General features: G+C 37.6%; 2 non-coding genes across 2 annotated transcripts; both read left to right on the forward strand.

Moving 5' to 3' along the window:
* The first annotated feature begins 258 nt into the window (after positions 1-258).
* On the forward strand, positions 259-366 carry LOC148573587 (small nucleolar RNA R71). The gene has a single exon (XR_015905520.1). It is a non-coding gene; the product is annotated as a small nucleolar RNA R71 (small nucleolar RNA).
* A 6,883-nt stretch (positions 367-7,249) lies between these two features.
* Positions 7,250-7,357, forward strand: LOC148573588 (small nucleolar RNA R71). The gene has a single exon (XR_015905667.1). It is a non-coding gene; the product is annotated as a small nucleolar RNA R71 (small nucleolar RNA).
* Positions 7,358-18,319: the final 10,962 nt, after the last annotated feature.

Here is an 18,319-nt window from a genome sequence, read left to right on the forward strand (position 1 = left end):
GTCAATATTTTCTTCTAAGCCAATATGGCATTCAGAGTATCAATTTCAAGAACTCCCTTCTTCATAGGCATCCCCTTTACTTACAGGATTCCTCTCAGAAGTGTACATAAACTGGTTATTAGCAACCATGTCAATGAGTTCTTGAGCTTCTGAAGGCGTTTTCTTTAGGTGAATGGATCCACCTGCAGAAATATCCAATGACATCTTTGATAGCTCAGATAAACAATCATAGAATATATTCAGGATGGTCCATTCTGAAAGCATGTCAGAAGGACACTTTTTGGTCAGCTGCTTGTATCTTTCCCAAGCTTCATAGAAGGATTCACCTTCTTTCTGTCTGAAGGTTTGAACATCAGCTCTAAGCTTGCTCAACTTTTGAGGAGGAAAAAACTTGGCTAAGAAAGCCGTGACCACCTTATCCCAAGAGTTTAGGCTGTCTTTGGTTTGAGAGTCCAACCATACTCTAGCTATGTCTCCTACAGCAAAAGGGAAAAGCATGAGCCTGTAGACTTCAGGATCTACTCCATTAGTCTTAACAGTATCACAGATCTGCAAGAATTCAGTTAAGAACTGAAAAGGATCTTCAGATGGAAGTTGGTACGCGGAATCGTGATTACACTTTAATTATGTAAAATTTATTGCTCTTTCTTTCCCTGGAAATGGCGCCAAAAACATGATGCCAAGACCATGGTTCACAACTCCGTGTAACTAACCAGCAAGTGCACTGGGTCGTCCAAGTAATACCTTATGTGAGTAAGGGTCGAATCCCACGGAGATTGTTGGTATGAAGCAAGCTATGGTCACCTTGTAAATCTCAGTCAGGCGGATATAAAATAGTAATGGAGTTTTCGAATAATAATTAAATAAAAGAAGGGATAGAAATACTTATGTAAATCATTGGTGAGAGTTTCAGATAAGCGAATAGAGATGCTTTCGTTCCTCTGAACCTCTGCTTTCCTACTATCTTCATCCAATCAGTCTTACTCCTTTCCATGGCTGGCTTTATGTGATACATCACCACTGTCAATGGCTACTTTCGGTCATCTCTCAGGAAAATGATCCAATGCCCTGTCACGGCACGGCTAATCGTCTGGAGGCATCACCCTTGTCAATGGCTTCATCTTATCCTCTCAGTGAAAATGGTCAACGCACCCTGTCACAGCACAGCTATTCATCTGTCGGTTCTCGATCATGCTGGAATAGGATTTACTATCCTTTTGCGTCTGTCACTAACGCCCTGCAATCGCGAGTTAGGAGCTCGTCACAGTCATTCATTCATTGAATCCTACTCGGAATACCACAGACAAGGTTTAGACTTTCCGGATTCTCTTGAATGCCGCCATCATTCTAGCTTACACCACGAAGATTCTGGTTAGGAGATCTAAGAGATACTCATTCAGTCGAAGGTAGAACGGAAGTGGTTGTCAGGCACGCGTTCATAGGGAATGATGATGATTGTCACGTTCATCACATTCAGATTGAAGTACGAATGAATATCTTGGAAGCGAAACAAGATGAATCGAATAGAAAACAGTAGTACTTTGCATTAATCTTTGAGGAACAGCAGAGCTCCACACCTTAATCTATGGAGTGCAGAAACTCTGCCGTTGAAAATACATAAGTGAAAGGTCCAGGCATGGCCGAATGGCCAGCCCCTCTAAAACGTGATCAATAGTCTCCTAAGATGAACAATAGATTAAAACTGAGACCAAAGATGTCTAATACAATAGTAAAAGGTCCTATTTAAAATAAACTAGCTACTAGGGTTTACATGAGTAAGTAATTGATGCATAAATTCACTTCCGGGGCCCACTTGGTGTGTGCTTGGGCTGAGCTTTAACTTTCCACGTGTAGAGGCCATTTGTGGAGTTGAACGCTAGGTTTTGATCCATTTCTGGCGTTCAACTCTGGTTTTGGATCCTTTTCTGGCGCTAGACGCCAGAATTGGGCAGAGAGCTGGCGTTGAATGCCAGTTTGTGTCATCTAAACTTTGGCAAAGTTTGGACTATTATATATTTCTGGAAATCCCTGGATGTCTACTTTCCAAAGCAATTGGAAGCGCGCCATTTTGAGTTCTGTAGCTCCAGAAAATCCATTTTGAGTGCAGGGAGGTCAGAATCCAACAGCATCAGCAGTCCTTCTTCAACCTCTGAATCTGATTTCTGCTCAAGTCCCTCAATTTCATCCAGAAAATACCTGAAATCACAGAAAAACACACAAACTCATAGTAAAGTCCAGAAATGTGAATTTAACATAAAAACTAATGAAAACATCCCTAAAAGTAACTAGATCCTACTAAAAACATACTAAAAACAATGCCAAAAAGCGTATAAATTATCCGCTAATCACAATACCAAACTTAAATTGTTGCTTGTCCCCAAGCAACTGAAAATCAAATAGGATAAAAAGAAGAGAATATACTATAAATTCTAAACTATCAATGAAACATAGCTCCAATCAAATGAGCGGGACTTATAGCTTTTTGCCTCTTGAATAGTTTTGGCATCTCATTCTATCCATTGAGGTTCAGAATGATTGGCATCTATAGGAACTCAGAGTTCAGATAGTGTTATTGATTCTCCTAGCTCAGTATGATGATTCTTGAACACAACTTTTTTATGAGTCTTGGCCGTGGCCCAAAGCACTTTGTTTTCCAGTATTACCACCAGATACATAAATGCCACAGACACATAATTGGGTGAACCTTTTCAGATTGTGACTCAGCTTTGCTAAAGTCCCCAATTAGAGGTGTCCAGGGTTCTTAAGCACACTCTTTTTTTTGCTTTGGACCTTGACTTTAACCGCTCAGTCTCAAGTTTTCACTTGACACCTTCACGCCACAAGCACATGGTTAGGGACAGCTTGATTTAGCCGCTTAGGTCAGGATTTTATTCCTTTAGGCCCTCCTATCCACTGATGCTCAAAGCCTTGGGATCCTTTTTATTTGCCCTTTCCTTTTGGTTTTAAGGGTTATTGGCTTTTTGCTCTTGCCTCTTGGTTTTAAGAGCTTTGGCTTTTTCTGCTTGCTTTTTCTTTTTCTTTCTATTTCTATTTTTTTTTTCGCCTATATTTTTTTTTTCTGCAAGCTTTGTTCTTTGCTGCTTTTTCTTGCTTCAAGAATCATTTTTATGATTTTTCAGATTATCAAATAACATGTCTCCTAGTCATCATTCTTTCAAGAGCCAACATATTTAACATTCTTAAACAACAACTTCAAAAGACATATGCAATGTTCAAGCATTCATTCAGAAAACAAGAAGCATTGTCACCACATCAATATAATTAAACTAAGTTCAAGGATAAATTCGAAACTCATGTACTTCTTGTTCTTTTGAATTAAAACATTTTTCATTTAAGAGAGGTGATGGATTCATAGGACATTCATAACTTTAAGACATAGTTACTACTACTAATGATCATGTAATGAAGACACAAACATAGATAGGCACATAACATAGAAAACGAAAAAACAGAAGAAATAAGAACAAGGAATGAATCCACCTTAGTGATGGTGGCATTTCCTTCTTGAGGAACCAATGATGTCCTTGAGCTCTTCTATGTCTCTTCCTTGTCTTTGTTGCTCCTCCCTCATTGCTTTTTGATCTTCTCTTATTTCATGAAGCATGATCGAGTGCTCTTGATGTTCCACCCTTAGTTGTCCCATATTGGAACTCAATTCTCCTAGGGAGGTGTTGATTTGCTCCCAATAATTTTATGGAGGAAAGTGCATTTGAGGCATCTCCGGGATCTCATGGTAATGAGCTTCTTGCGCCTCTTGAGCTCCATGAATGGGCTCTCTTGCTTGCTCCATCTTCTTCTTAGTGATGGGCTTGTCCTCTTTAATGAGGATATCTCCCTCTATGTCAATCCCAGCCGAATTGCATAGGTGGCAAATGAGGTGAGGAAAGGCTAACCTTGCCATAGTGGAGGACTTGTCAGCCACCTTGTAGAGTTCTTGAGGTATAATCTCATGAACTTCCACCTCTTCTCCAATCATGATGCTATGGATCATGATGGCCCGGTCTATAGTAACTTCAGACCGGTTGCTAGTGGGAATGATTGAGCATTGAATAAACTCCAACCATCCTCTAGCTACAGGCTTGAGGTCCAATCTTCTTAGTTGAACCGGCTTGCCTTTGGAGTCAATCTTCCATTGAGCTCCTTCTACACATATGTTCATAAGGACTTGGTCCAACCTTTGATCAAAGTTGACTCTCCTTGTGTAGGGGCGTGCGTTCTCTTCCATGTTTGGCAAGTTGAACGCCAACCTCACATTTTCCGGACTAAAATCCAAGTATTTCCCCCGAACCATTGTAACATAGTTCTTTGGATCCGGGTTCTTACTTTGATCATGGTTCCTGGTGATCCATGCATTGGCATAGAACTCTTGAACCATTAGGATGCCGACTTGTTGGATGGGATTTGTTAGAACTTCCCAACCTCTTCTTTGAATTTCATGTCGGATCTCCGGATACTCATTTCTTTTGAGTTTGAAAGGGACCTCGGGGATCACCTTCTTCTTGGCCACAACATCATAGAAGTGGTCTTGATGGGCTTTGGAGATGAACCTTTCCATCTCCCATGACTCGGATGTGGAAGCTTTTGTCTTCCCTTTCCCCTTTCTAGAGGATTCTCCGGTCTTAGGTGCCATCAATGGTAATGGAAAAACAAAAAGCTTATGCTTTTTACCACACCAAACTTAGAATTTTGCTCGCCCTCGAGCAATAAAAGAAAGAATAGATGAAGAAGAAGAAGAAATGGAGGAGAGGGGGAGTGGAAAGTGGGAAGTGTTTCGGCCAAGAAGGGTGTAGAGGGGTGTGTTGTGTGAATTTGATGAAGAATGGAGGGCTTTATATAGGGAAGGGAGGGGGGAAGGTTTCGGCCATATGGGTGGGTTTGGGTGGGAAATTGGTTTTGAATTTTGAAGGTAGGTGGGGTTTATGAGGTAGGTTTATGGGGAAGAGTGGATGGATGTGAGTGGTGAAGAGGTGATGGGGAAGAGAAATTGAGGTTATTGGTGAACGGTTTTTGGGGAAGAGTGTTTATGTGGTTGTGTGAAAGAGAGTGGTGAGAAGAAGTGAGTGGAGGTAGGTGGGGATCCTGTGGGGTCCACAGATCCTGAGGTGTTCAAGGATTTACATCCCTGCACCCATTAGGCATGTAAAAATGCCTTTGCACACAACTCTGGGCGTTCAGCGCCAGGTTGGTGGCCATTTTGGGCATTCAACGCCCATTTGTGTGCCATTTCTGGCGTTGAACGCCAGAACCATGCCTGTTCTGGCGTTCAGCGCCCAGAAGCTGCCCATTTTGGGCGTTCAACGCCAGAATCATGCTCTGTTCTGGCACTGAACGCCAGACAGATGCTCCTCCAGGGTGTGATTTTTCTTCTGCTGTTTTTGATTTTGTTTTCAATTTTTCTATTTATTTTGTGACTCCACATGATCATGAACCTATAAAGACATGAAAAACAATGAAAATAAAAATTAGATAAATAAACATTGGGTTGCCTCCCAACAAGCGCTTCTTTAATGTCAATAGCTTGACAGTGGGCTCTCATGGAGCCTTACAGATGTTCAGAGCATTGTTGAAACTCTCCAACACCAAACTTAGAGTTTGGATATAGGAGTTCAACACCAAACTTAGAGTTTGGTTGTGGCCTCCCAACACCAAACTTAGAGTTTGACTGTGGGGGCTTGGGTTGACTCTGCTTTGAGAGAAGCTTTTCATGCTTCCTCTCCATGGTTGCAGAGGGAGATCCTTGAGTTTTAAACACAAGGGAGTCCTCATTCCATTGAAGAACTAGTTCACCTCTGTCAACATCAATCACAGCTCTTGCTGTGGCCAGGAAAGGTCTTCCTAGGATGATGGATTCATCCTCTTCCTTTCCAGTATCCAGGACTATGAAATCAGCAGGGATGTAAAGGCCTTCAACCTTTACTAACACGTCCTCTACTTGTCCATATGCCTGTTTTCTTGAATTGTCTGCCATCTCTAATGAGATTTTAGCAGCTTGCACCCCATAGATTCCCAGTTTCTCTATTACAGAGAGGGGCATGAGGTTTATTCCTGAACCAAGGTCACACAGAGCCTTAAAGATCATGGTACTTATGGTACAAGGTATTATGAACTTTCCAGGATCCTGTCTCTTCTGAGGCAATGTCAGTTGATCCAGATCACTTAGTTCATTGATGAACAAGGGAGGTTCAACTTCCCAAGTATCAATGCCAAATAATTTGGCATTTAGCTTCATGATTGCACCAAGAAACTTGGCAGTTTGCTCTTCAGTAACATCCTCATTCTCTTCAGAAGAGGAATACTCATCAGAGCTCATGAAGGGCATAAGGAGGTTCAATGGAATCTCTATGGTCTCTAGATGAGTCTCAGATTCCTTTGGTTCCTCAGAGGGAAGCTCCTTATTGGTCACTGGACGTCCCAGGAGGTCTTCCTCCTTGGGATTCACGTCCTCCTCTCCCTCATTGGGTTCGGCCATTTTGCTTATGTCAATGGCCTTGCACTCTCCTTTTGGATTCTCTTCTGTATTGCTTGGGAGAGTACTGGGAGGGATTTCAGTGATCCTTTTACTCAGCTGGCCCACTTGTGCTTCCAAATTTCTAATGAAAGACCTTGTTTCATTCATGAAACTCACAGTGGCCTTGGACAGATCAGAGACTAAGTTTGTTAAATTAGAAGTATTTTGTTCAGAGTTCTCTGTCTGTTGCTGAGTGGATGATGGAAAAGGTTTATTATTGTTAAACCTGTTTCTTCCACCATTATTAAAGCCTTGTAGAGGCTTTTGATCCTTCCATGAGAAATTTGGATGATTTCTCCATGATGAGTTATAGGTGTTTCCATAAGGTTCACCTAAGTAATTCACCTCTGCTATTGCAGGGTTCTCAGGATCATACGCTTCTTCTTCATAAGAAGCCTATTGAGTACTGTTGGATGCAGCTTGCATTCCATTCAGACTCTGAGAGATCATATTGACTTGCTGAGTCAATATTTTGTTCTGAGCCAATATGGCATTCAGAGTATCAACTTCAAGAACTCCCTTCTTCATAGGCGTCCCATTATTCACAGGATTCCATTCAGAAGTGTACATGAACTGGTTATTTGCAACCATGTCAATGAGTTCTTGAGCTTCTGCAGGCGTTTTCTTTAGGTTAATGGATCCACCTGCAGAAGTGTCCAGTGACATCTTTGATAGCTCAGATAAACCATCATAGAATATATCCAGGATGGTCCATTCTGAAAGCATGTCAGAAGGACACTTTTTGGTCAACTGTTTGTATCTTTCCCAAGCTTCATAGAGGGATTCACCTTCTTTCTGTCTGAAGGTTTGAACATCAGCTCTAAGCTTGCTCAGCTTTTGAGGAGGAAAGTACTTGGCTAAGAAAGCCGTGACCAGCTTATCCCAAGAGTTCAGGCTATCCTTAGGTTGAGAGTCCAACCATACTCTAGCTCTGTCTCTTACAGCAAAAGGGAAAAGCATGAGCCTGTAGACTTCAGGATGTACTCCATTAGTCTTTACAGTATGACATATCTGCAAGAATTCAGTTAAGAACTGAAAAGGATCTTCAGATGGAAGTCCATGAAACTTGCAGTTCTGCTGCATCAGAGAAACTAATTGAGGTTTCAGCTCAAAGTTGTTTGCTCCAATGGCAGGAATGGAGATGCTTCTTCCATGTAAACTGGAATTTGGTGCAATAAAGTCACCAAGCATCCTCCTTGCATTATTATTATTTTCAGCTGCCATCTCCTCTTCCTGTTCGAAAATTTCTAAAAGGTTATCTCTGGATTGTTGTATTTTAGCTTCTCTTAGTTTCCTTTTCAGAGTCCTTTCAGGTTCTGGATCTGCTTCCACAAGAATGTTCTTATCCTTGCTCCTGCTCATATGACAAAGAAGAAGGCACAGAAAAATAATAATAATAATAATAGAGATCCTTTATACCATAGTATAGGGATCCCTGTGTGAGTAGAAGAAGAGAGGGAGACAAAGGATGTAATGTAATGGAAGAAACACAACTATGAGGAGGGTTGAGATGTGAGATGAGATGTTAGTAAATGAATAAATAAATAGAATAAGGTGGGAGAGGGAGAATTTTCGAAAAATATTTTTGAAAAAGAGTTAGTGATTTTCGAAAATTGTTTTTGAAAAATGTTAGTATTTTTCGAAAATTTTTAAAATCAAAAATAAAAATAAGAATAATTAGTTAATTAAAAAGAAATTTTTGAAAAAGAGGGAAGATATTTTCGAAAATTAGAGAGAGAGAGTTAGTTAGGTAGTTTTGAAAAAGTTAAGAAACAAACAAAAAGTTAGTTAGTTAGTTGAAACAAATTTTGAAAAGATAAGAAGTTAGGAGGTTAGAAAAGATATTTTGAAACCAACTTTTTGAAAAAGGTAAGATAAGAAGATATTTTAGAAATTAGTTTTGAAAAAGATTTGATTTTTAAAATCTCAATTAATGACTTGATTCTCAAGAAATCATAAGATATGATTCTAGAACTTAAAGTTTGAATCTTTCTTAACAAGCAAGTAACAAACTTCAAATTTTTGAATCAAAACATTAATTGATTATGTTATTTTCGAAAATTTGATATAAAAATAAGAAAAATATTTTTGAAAAATATTTTTGGAATTTTCGAAAATAACTAAGAATTTTGAAAAAGATTTGATTTTTGAAAAAGATTTTGAAAAAGATAAGATTTTCAAATTGAAAATTTGATTTGACTCATAAGAAACAACTTGATTTTTAAAATTTTTGAAAAAGTCAACTCAAATTTTCGAATTTGATGAGTGAAAAAGGGAAAGATATTTTTTGTTTTTTTTTTTTTTGAATTTTTATGATGAGAGAGGAAAACAGGAAAAATGATGCAATGCATGAAAGTTATGGATCAAAACAATGCAAGAATGCTATGAATGTCAAGATGAACACCAAGAACACTTTGAATGTCAGGATGAACATCATAGACACAATTTTGAAAAATTTTTAATACAAAGAAAACATGCAAGACACCAAACTTAGAATTCTTTAATGCTTACGCACTAAGAATTCAAGAATGCATATGAAAAACACCATACAACACAAAACAAAAAATCATCAAGATCAAACAAGAAGACTTACCAAGAACAACTTGAAGATCATGAAGAACACTATGAATGCATGAAATTTTCGAAAAATGCAAGATGCACATACAAATGACACCAAACTTATGACATGACTCATAACTCAAACAAGAAACACAAAAAATGTTTTTGATTTTTATGATTTTCTAATTTTTTTGGATTTTTTCGAAATTTATATGAAAAAGAAAAAATAAGGATTCCAAAATTTTTAACATGAATTCCAGGAATCTTGCATTCTTAGTCTAAAGCTTCAGTCCAGGAATTAGACATGGCTCACTAGCCAGCCAAGCTTTCAATGAAAGCTCCGGTCCAAAACACTAGACATGGCCAATGGCCAGCCAAGCTTCAGCAGGTGAATCAGGAACAGCAGCAGGTGGATTAGCAACAACTAGCTTGCTCTTGATAACAAATTGCTGCATCAGTCCAAATAAATTTAGACATGGCTTTACAGCCAGCCAGGCTTCACATGCTTCATGAAACACTAGAATTCATTCTTAAAAATTTTGAATAAAATTTTTGAAAACATTTTTTTTTTCGAAAACAAAGGAGAAAATTACCTAATCTGAGCAACAGGATGAACCGTTAGTTGTCCAAACTCAAACAATCCCCGGCAACGGCGCCAAAAACTTGGTACGCGGAATCGTGATTACACTTTAGATATGTAAAATTTATTGCTCTTTCTTTCCCTGGAAATGGCGCCAAAAACATGATGCCAAGACCATGGTTCACAACTCCGTGTAACTAACCAGCAAGTGCACTGGGTCATCCAAGTAATACCTTACGTGAGTAAGGGTCGAATCCCACGGAGATTGTTGGTATGAAGCAAGCTATGGTCACCTTGTAAATCTCAGTCAGGCGGATATAAAATAGTAATGGGGTTTTCGAATAATAATTAAATAAAAGAAGGGATAGAAATACTTATGTAAATCATTGGTGAGAGTTTCAGATAAGCGAATAGAGATGCTTTCGTTCCTCTTAACCTCTGCTTTCCCACTATCTTCATCCAATCAGTCTTACTCCTTTCCATGGCTGGCTTTATGTGATACATCACCACTGTCAATGGCTACTTTCGGTCATCTCTCAGGAAAATGATCCAATGCCCTGTCACGGCACGGCTAATTGTCTGGAGGCATCACCCTTGTCAATGGCTTCATCTTATCCTCTCGGTGAAAATGGTCAATGCACCCTGTCACGGCACGGCTATTCATCTGTCGGTTCTCGATCATGCTGGAATAGGATTTACTATCCTGTTGCGTCTGTCACTAACGCCCTGCAATCGCGAGTTAGGAGCTCGTCACAGTCATTCATTCATTGAATCCTACTCGGAATACCACAGACAAGGTTTAGACTTTCCGGATTCTCTTGAATGCCACCATCATTCTAGCTTACACCACGAAGATTCTGGTTAGGAGATCTAAGAGATACTCATTCAGTCGAAGGTAGAACGGAAGTGGTTGTCAGGCACGCGTTCATAGGGAATGATGATGATTGTCACGTTCATCACATTCAGATTGAAGTACAAATGAATATCTTGGAAGTGAAACAAGATGAATTGAATAGAAAACAGTAGTACTTTGCATTAATCTTTGAGGAACAGCAGAGCTCCACACCTTAATCTATGGAGTGCAGAAACTCTGCCGTTGAAAATACATAAGTGAAAGGTCCAGGCATGGCCGAATGGCCAGCCCCTCTAAAACGTGATCAATAGTCTCCTAAGATGAACAATGGATTAAAACTGAGACCAAAGATGTCTAATACAATAGTAAAAGGTCCTATTTATAATAAACTAGCTACTAGGGTTTACATGAGTAAGTAATTGATGCATAAATTCACTTCCGGGGCCCACTTGGTGTGTGCTTGGGCTGAGCTTTAACTTTCCACGTGCAGAGGCCATTTGTGGAGTTGAACGCCAGGTTTTGATCCATTTCTGGCGTTCAACTCTGGTTTTGGATCCTTTTCTGGCGCTGGACGCCAGAATTGGGCAGAGAGCTGGCGTTGAACGCCAGTTTGCGTCATCTAAACTTGGGCAAAGTTTGGACTATTATATATTGCTGAAAAGCCCTGGATGTCTACTTTCCAACGCAATTGGAAGCGCGCCATTTTGAGTTCTGTAGCTCCAGAAAATCCATTTTGAGTGCAGGAAGATCAGAATCCAACAGCATCAACAGTCCTTCTTCAACCTCTGAATCTGATTTCTGCTCAAGTCCCTCAATTTCAGCCAGAAAATACCTGAAATCATAGAAAAACACACAAACTCATAGTAAAGTCTAGAAATGTGAATTTAACATAAAAACTAATGAAAACATTCCTAAAAGTAACTAAATCCTACTAAAAACATACTAAAAACAATGCCAAAAAGCGTATAAATTATCCGCTCATCAGAAGTCCATGAAACTTGCAGTTCTGCTGCATCAGAGAAACTAGCTGAGGTTTCAGCTCAAAGTTGTTTGCTCCAATGGTAGGGATGGAGATGCTCCTTCCATGTAAATTAGAATTAGGTGCAGTAAAGTCACCAAGCATTCTCCTTGCATTATTGTTGTTGGGTTCGGCTGCCATCTCCTTTACTTGTTCGAAATTTTCAATAAGGTTGTCTCTGGATTGTTGTAATTTAGCTTCTCTTAGTTTTCTCTTCAGAGTCCTTTCAGGTTCTGGATCAGCTTCAACAAGAATGCCTTTTTCTTTGTCCCTGCTCATAAGAAAGAGAAGAGAAAAAGAAAAGAAGAGGAATCCTCTATGTCACAGTAAAAAGGTTCCTTATTGTTAGTAGAAGAAGAGAAGAAGAAAAAATTCGAACACAGATAGAAGAGGGGGTTCGAATTTGGTGAGTGATGTGAGGAAGAGATGTTAGTAGATGAATGAATAAATAGAATAAGATGAGAGAGGGAGAGGATTTTCGAAAATAATTTTTGAAAAAGAGTTAGTGATTCTCGAAAATAGTTTTTGAAAGAAGTTAGTAATTTTTCGAAAATTTTTTTAAAATCAAAGATTAAAATAATTAGTTAATTAAAAAGAATTTTTGAAAAAGAGGGAGATATTTTCGAAAATTAGAGAGAGAGAGTTAGTTAGGTAGTTTTGAAAAAGGTAAGAAACAAACAAAAAGTTAGTTAGTTAGTTAAAACAAATTTTGAAAAGATAAGAAGTTAGGAAGATAGAAAAGATATTTTGAAATCAAATTTTTGAAAAAAATAAGATAAGAAGATATTTTTGAAAAGATATGATTGAAGTTAGTTTTGAAAAAGATTTGATTTTTAAAATCACAATTAATGACTTGATTCTCAAGAAATCATAAGGTATGATTCTAAAACTTAAAGTTTGAATCTTTCTTAACAAGCAAGTAACAAACTTGAAATTTTTGAATCAAAACATTAATTGATGATGTTATTTTCCAAAATATGATGTAAAATTAAGAAAAAGATTTTTTGAAAAATATTTTTGAAATTTTCGAAAATAACTAAAAAAAAATTGAAAAAGATTTGATTTTTTAAAAAGATTTTGAAAAAGATAAGATCTTTAAATTGGAAATTTGATTTGACTCATAAAAACAACTAGACTTTAAAAATTTTTGAAAAAGTCAAATCTAATTTTCGAAATTTTAAGAGAAAAAAAGGGAAAGATATTTTTTTTATTTTTGAATTTTTTTATGATGAGAGAGAAAAACAAAAAAATGATGCAATGCATGATAGTTATGGATCAAAACAATGAATGCATGCAAGAATGCTATGAATGTCAAGATGAACACCAAGAACACATTTTTGAAAAATTTTTAATGCAAAGAAAACATGCAAGACACCAAACTTAGAATTCTTTAATGCTTAGACATAAAGAATTCAGGAATGCATATGAAAAACAAGAAAAGATACAAAACATGCAAATGCAAAGATCAAACAAGAAGACTTACCAAGAACAACTTGAAGATCATGAAGAACACTATGAATGCATGAATTTTTTCGAAAAATGCAAGATGAACATGCAATTGACACCAAACTTGAAATTTGACTCAAGACTCAAACAAGAAACACAAAATATTTTTGATTTTTTTGATTTTATAATTTTTTTGTATTTTTTTTTTCGAAAATTATTTGTGAAAAAGAAAAATAAGGATTCCAAAATTTTTAATATGAATTCCAGGAATCTTATGCTCTTTTAGCCTAAAGCTCCAATCAAAGGGTCAGGCATGGCTTAATAGCCAGCCAAGCTTTAGTATGTAAATTACATCCATTGAGGTGATTAGTTGAAGACCAATCCCAAAGCAGTTTGGGTATGGCTTTACAGCCAGCTAGGATTCAACATGTTTCATGAAACACTAGAATTCATTCTTAAAAATTCTGAAGAAGAAATAATATTTTTGAAAACCCTTTAATTATTATTATTATTATTATTTTCAAAAACAAAGGAGAAATTTTTGAAAGATTTTTGAAAAATTTTTGAAAACTTTTTGAAAAGAAAACGAAAAGAAAGTTACCCAATCTGAGCAACAAGATGAACCGTCAGTTGTCCAAACTCGAACAATCCCCGGCAACGGCGCCAAAAACTTGGTGCACGAAATTGTGATCTCTGGTAATGGCTCCAAAAACTTGGTGCCCTAATCTCAATTCATAATTTGTCACAACTTCGATACAACTAACCAGCAAGTGCACTGGGTCGTCCAAGTAATAAACCTTACGTGAGTAAGGGTCGATCCCACGGAGATTGTTGGTATGAAGCAAGCTATGGTCACCTTGTAAATCTCAGTCAGGCGGATATAAAATAGTTATGGAGTTTTCGAAAATAAATAATAAACTAAGGATAGAAATACTTATGTAAATCATTGGTGAGAATTTCAGATAAGCGTATGGAGATGCAATCGTTCCTCTGAACCTCTGCTTTCCTGCTGTCTTCATCCAATCAGTCTTACTCCTTTCTATGGCTGGCTTTGTGTAAGGATGTCACCAGTGCCAATGGCTACTTTCAATCCACTCGGGAAAATGGTCCAAATGCTCTGTCACAGCACGGCTAATCGTCTGGAGGCATCACCCTTGTCGTTGGTTGCATCCTATTCCTCTCTGTGAAAATGGTCCGATGCGCTGTCACTGCATGGCTAATCATCTTGGAGGTTCTCGATCATACTGGAATAGAATTTACTATCCTTTTGCGTCTGTCACTACGCCCAGCACTCGCGAGTTTGGAGTTCGTCACAGTCATTCAATCCCAGAGTCCTACTCGGAATACCACGGACAAGGTTTAGACTTTCCGGACTCTCATGAATGCCGCCATCAATCTAATGTAGAACGGAAGTGGTTGTCAGGCACGCGTTCATAGGAAATGATGATGATTGTCACGTTCATCACATTCAAGTTGAAGTGCGAATGAATATCTTAGAAGCGGCATAAGTTGAATTGAATAGAAAAACAGTAGTACTTTGCATTAATCTTTGAGGAACAGCAGAGCTCCACACCTTAATCTATGGAGTGTAGAAACTCTACCATTTGAAAATACATAAGTGATAATGGAGTTAATTGGTCTCGGCCTCAGAGGGGAACCGGAGTAACCAAGACTACGAATACAATGATCTATTTATAATAAACTAGTCACTAGGGTTTACAGAAGTAAGTAATTGATGCATAAATCCACTTCCGGGGCCCACTTGGTGTGTTCTTGGGCTGAGCTTGAAGTCTACACGTGGAGAGGTCATTCTTGGAGTTGAACGCCAGCTTTTGTGCCAGTTTGGGCGTTGAACTCCACTTTGCAACTTGTTTCTGGCGCTGGACGCCAGAATTGGGCAGAGAGCTGGCGTTGAACGCCAGTTTGTGTCATCTAAACTTGGGCAAAGTATTGACTATTATATATTGCTGGAAATCCCTGGATGTCTACTTTCCAATGCAATTTGGAAGCGCGCCATTTTGAGTTCTGTAGCTCCAGAAAATCCATTTTGAGTGCAGGGAGGTCAGAATCCAACAGCATCAGCAGTCCTTCTTCAACCTCTGAATCTGATTTTTGCTCAAGTCCCTCAATTTCAGCCAGAAAATACCTGAAATCACAGAAAAACACACAAACTCATTGTAAAGTCCAGAAATGTGAATTTAACATAAAAACTAATGAAAACATCCCTAAAAGTAACTAGATTCTACTAAAAACATACTAAAAACAATGCCAAAAAGTGTATAAATTATCCGCTCATCAATGGTTTTGAAAAAGATAAGAAATAGTAAACTTTTTAAAATCAAAACAAACAAGTCAAGTGGTTAATTGAAAAAGATTTGAAAATAAATTTTGAAAAGATAAGAAGTTAGAAAGAGATTTTGAAATTATGTTTTGAAAAAGATATGATTGGAATTTATTTTGAAAAAGTTTTGAAAAGGAGATTAAAAAGATTTGATTTTTGAAATTAAAGTTGATTACTTGACTAACAAGAAACTAAAAGATATGATTCTAGAATTTAAAGATTGACCATTTCTTAATAGGCAAGTAACAACTTGAAATTTTTGAATCAAAATATTAATTGTTAGTGATAAATTCGAAAATATGAAGTAGAAATAAGAAAAAGATTTTGAAAATCAATTTTAAAATTTTCGAAAAACATGAAAGAAAATTGAAAAAGATTTGATTTTAAAAAAGATTTAAAAAAGATAGAATTTTTAAATTGAAATTTTGACTTGACTAATAAGAAACAACTAAATTTTAAAAATTTTTTACTAAGTCAACCTAAAATTTCGAATTTTTTGAGTAAAACAAGGGAAAGATATTATTTTTGATTTTTTGAATTAATGAAGAAAGAGAAAAAAGGATATCATTTTGTTATTTTTCTCTTTTTTTTTCATTAAACAGCAAAAATGAAACAAAACATAAAAATTTAAGATCAAAATAATAAATGCATGCAAGAACACTTTGAATGTCAAGATGAACACCAAGAACACTTTGAATGTCAATATGAACACCAAGAACATATTTTTTAAAATTTTTAAGAAAAGAAAGACATGCAAGACACCAAACTTAAAAATTTTTAATGTTTAGACACTATGAATTCGAAAATGCATATGAAAAACCACAAAGAACACAAAATAAGAAAATCACAAGATTAAACAAGGAAAATCATCAAGAACAACTTGAAGATCAAGAAGAACACAATGCATGAATTTTCAAAAATTTAAGAAAATTATAAATATGCAATTGACACTAAACTTAAAATTTGACACTAAACTCAAACAAGAAACACAAAATTTTTTGTTTTATGATTTTATTAAAAATATTTTTTGTATTTTTTTCGAAAATAAAAATAAAAAGCTTAAACATAAAATAAAATTACCTAATCTAAGCAACAAGATGAACCGTCAGTTGTCCAAACTCGAACAATCCCCGGCAATGGAGCCAAAAACTTGGTGTGGGAAATCGTGATTCACACTTTTCACAACTCCGCACAACTAACCAGCAAGTGCACTGGGTCGTCCAAGTAATACCTTACGTGAGTAAGGGTCGATCCCATGGAGATTGTCGGCTTGAAGCAAGCTATGGTCATCTTGTAAGTCTCAGTTAGGCGGATTCAAATGGTTATGAGGTTTTGATAATTAAAGGGTAAATAAAATATAAAATAAGATAAAGATACTTATGTGATTCATTAGTGAGAATTTCAGATAAGCATCTGGAGATGCTTTGTTACTTCTGAACCTCTGCTTTCCTACTGCCTTCTTCCAATCATGCGTGCTCCCTTCCATGGCAAGCTGTAAGATCCTCTCAGTGAAAATGGTCCTCTACGGTTTCTGCACGGCTAATCAACTGTCGGATTTCTCGTCTTGGATGAAAAATACCAGGCACAGCTACCGCACGGCTAATCATCTGTCGGTTCCCGCTAGCGTCGGAATAGAATCCATTGATCCTTTTGCACACTGTCACTGCGCCCAACATTCGCAGGTTTGAAGTTCGTCACAGTCATCCCTTCCCGGATCCTACTCGGAATACCACAGACAAGGTTTAGACTTTCCGGATCCCTGGAATGCTGCCAATGATTCTAGCCTATACCACGAAGATACTAATCTCATGGACTCGGTCCGTGTATTAGATATCCAAGAGAATATACTCCGGCTGTCGTCCAACGACTACGTTCAACATCATGTAGACTGCTTTGTGGTTGTCAGGCACGCAGATCTTGGCTAAGCGAGTAACGAAGATTGGGTGATTGTCACGGGTCACCCCTTCATTCTGACTTAACTGAATTAAGTACGAGAGTATATTTTGGAGAAGAAGTAGGCGTGAATTGAAAGAAAACAGTAGTAATTGCATTAATTCATGAAGAACAGCAGAGCTCCACACCTTAATCTATGGGGTGTAGAAACTCCACCGTAGAAAATATATAAGTGAAAAAGGTCTAGGCATGGCTGTGAGGCCAGCCTCCATGCCAAAGGTCTAAACACTAAATGGCCAGAGATATGAATACAATGGTAAAAAGTGCTATTTATACTAAACTAGTAACTTAGGTTTACAGAAAATGAGTAACTAAGTGTAGATAGTGTAGAAATCTACTTCCGGGGCCCACTTGGTGTGTGATTGGGCTGAGCATTGAAGCTTTTTCATGAATAGATTGTTCTTGGAGTTAAACGCCAGCTTGAGTGCTAGTTTGGGCGTTTAACTCCCATTCTGGTGCCAGTTTGGGCGTTTTACGCCAGGAAGTTTTAGGCTGGCTTTGAATGCTAGTTTGGGCAATCGAATCTTATGCAAAGTATGGACTATTATATATTTCTGGAAAGCCCAGAATGTCTACTTTCCAATGCAATTACGATCGCGCCAATTGAGCTTCTGTAGCTCCAGAAAATCTACTTCGAGTGTAGGAGGGTCAGAATCCAACAACATCTGCAGTCCTTTTTCATCCTCTGAATCAGATTTTTGTTCAGGTCCCTCAATTTCAGCCAGAAAATACCTGAAATCACAGAAAAATACACAAACTCGTAGTAAAGTCCAGAAATGTGATTTTTGCATAAAAACTAATAAAAATATAATAAAAAGTAAGTAAAACATACTAAAAACTAAGTAAAAACAATGCCAAAAAGGGTATAAATTATCCGCTCATCACTTGCGAAGCAAGGTCCCCACCATAAAAGAAGTCCTCCGTGCCGGGAAGCAGCTTGGAATCGATAAAGTTCCCGGCATCAAAATTCTTCTCCAAAACGGTTAAGACCCCCTCCGAACTAGAAGATGGCCTCCCCTTCTTAGGGTTCTCAACCAACA

This window comes from Arachis ipaensis, chromosome B2 (assembly GCF_059453495.1).
Source record: "Arachis ipaensis isolate K30076 ecotype BB chromosome B2, ASM5945349v1, whole genome shotgun sequence".
Taxonomy (NCBI): Eukaryota; Viridiplantae; Streptophyta; class Magnoliopsida; order Fabales; family Fabaceae; genus Arachis; species Arachis ipaensis.